The sequence below is a fragment of the Protopterus annectens genome, chromosome 2.part2, assembly GCF_019279795.1.
Source record: "Protopterus annectens isolate FY-2018-M chromosome 2.part2, PAN1.0, whole genome shotgun sequence".
Taxonomy (NCBI): domain Eukaryota; kingdom Metazoa; phylum Chordata; order Ceratodontiformes; family Protopteridae; genus Protopterus; species Protopterus annectens.
In genome coordinates this window covers 182,478,529-182,481,028 of record NC_056730.1, presented here as the reverse complement: position 1 = coordinate 182,481,028, position 2,500 = coordinate 182,478,529, and positions in this window count along the sequence as shown.

Here is a 2,500-nt window from a genome sequence, read left to right as displayed (position 1 = left end):
CCTGTCAGCCAGTATGTTGGCAATGTGTGTAGGTTCAGTAATTTTCACATCATTTTGAACTAATTCTGAGCATATCTGGGAGTTTCCTCCTAGGTTTCTAACATAGCTAAAGAAGGCCTTATGATTCTCTTTAGAGTCCTTGGCGATTTTTCTCTCAAAATTTGCCTTGGATGATTTTATGAGAGCTCTTAGTTTTTTACTTATAATGATCAAAGGTGTCTTACCTTTCAAGGATTTTGCTCTATCTTGTAGTAGCTTCCTCCTTTTGTTGTAGAGCTTGTTTATGGCTGGGGTCCACCAGACTGGACGCTTGCCTTTGGTACAGAGAGTCTTAGTTTTGTTTGGGATTGCCTGATCCATGCAGTCCTGTAGGTGCTGGTAGAAGGCATTTGTAAGTGATTCAGCGGTTTGAGTAATGTTTACCACTGGCTCAGGGGCCTTAAAGGAGACCACACTAGTTTTTAGAAGTGTGAAATCGGCTTTTGAGAAGTTTTCACTGTGGTCTTTTTGTTTCAGGTGGGGCGGGATGAGGACCTCCAGCGAGATTAGTTTATGATCTGATCTCACCAGTGAGGGGTATACTTCCGGTGTTGAACATTTTGATCCCATGTTCGTGATGATGAGATCAAGTATGTTTTCTCCTCTTGTGGGATGGTGACTAGTTGTTCCATGGCATTTGAGTTTATGAACTCCAGGAATCTTTGGGTTAGAGTGTTCGGGCTTGAGTAGTGTTCCCAGTCTATATTAGGGTAGTTAAAGTCACCTAGTATGATGGTGTTTGGAGATACATTTATCCCTCCAATGTTTTCAGGAAGGCCATGTGAGGTTCCTGAGTTTGAGAGGGTGGCCTGTAACATGCTACAAATTGCAGAGCAGTCTTGCCTATGGTTAATTGCACCTGGATGGTCTCCGATGCATCATGCGTTGCCACCAACCTTGAGGTGTGGGTGTCCTTTATGAATATGGACACCCCTCCTTTCTTGGTGTTGTCCGGATTTTGGGGCCGAACGCATGATATGAGGTGAAACCTGTTAGTGCTGGGGTGCTCTCAGGAGCCTTGAACCAGGTTTCTGTCACAGCACAGACATCGATGTTCTCCATATTGAGAAGGGCCTCGAGTGCGTGCATCTTGAGATTGAGACTTCTGGCATTGAGCAGCATTACCCTTAGTTTTTTCCTTTTGGTGTTCTAAGGTGGTAGGTTTAGAATTTGAGCCTTGCCTAAAAAGGCACTATGGGGTGGCAAGAGCCTTTGCCAATATCCGAAGCCCAGGGTGACAGGTGCAAGCCGCCTCATGAAGCAGCGTGGCTTGTCCAGCATGTCATCCCAGGCAGACAGACATTGATCCCTTTGAATGACACCAGAATTTAAGCCAATTATTAAAGCTGATCATCTTATCACTGTATTGTGGCATCATTCTAGGTGAAGGTAGGATACTGCTCAAGGTCAGGGTCATACCTGCCTGGGCTACATAATCAGAGAGCTCCTCGATGTCCCTTTTCATGTAGTCCAAGGAGGTACGCCTCAGGTCGTTGACACCAGCGTGGACAATGACTGAGTCGCACTTGTACCTGCTGTTGAGAGACCTGAGTGCTTGCGTTATGTGGCGGATTCTAGCGCCTGACAGGCAGCTTACTGTGACCTTCTCTTTACTCAGTCTGGTGAGCGGGACGTCAGTGTGTCTGACTATGGAATCACCAATGACAAGTGTGTCTGGCATTTTGTTTGGCCTTAAGGGCTGTGACTGTTTGACACTCTGACTGTGTGGTCTATGTGTTGCATGTGTTGGGTAGTGAGGTGGTAGTTGTTTGGGTGTCTGCTTTGGTGGCCTCTGCTGTTTTGGTAAATTTTTGATCAGAGCCTCAGTATGTCTTTGTGTGAGTATGTGTATGATTTGAAGTTGTGATGGTACCATGTGTGACTGGGTATGTATTGTGTGTGGTTACCTTCTCCTCCTGTCTGGTCTTGCCAGTCCTATGTTGAGAGAGCTCAGCCACCAGTTTGGCCGTATAGTTGCATCTCTCGCATGTATTTGTGTTTTGTGGGAGAAGGAGAGGATTGTCTGTGTACATGAGGCAGTTGTAACATTGCCTCAATATTCCCAGGTTCACCAGTTGAGCTGGAGAGGACACTAGCAACTGATCCCTCGACATACTAGAAGTAGTAGATAAAGAGACTTTCAAAGGACTCCGGGGAAGTGGGTTTTAGGCTGGTGGGGTACTATCTATAATAAGAGTGCTTTATCAAGGTGCAAGTACTGTAGGAGTAAGTGCTAGGCTTTACAGATAGAGAATAGTCTACTTGGGAATCAAGTAGAGATGAACTTTTCAGTTATAGGATATGCTGGTTAGATCAGCAGTACAGCTCGAGGAAGGTAGTTTTAAGGGAAAATTGGAAGAGTGGAATTTAGATGGCCCAAATAGTTTAACCTTGTTTAACCGCTGCTCTTGTGTGCAACAGTGGTAACTCGCTAAATCAAGGCTACACACGCTTAAGCGTG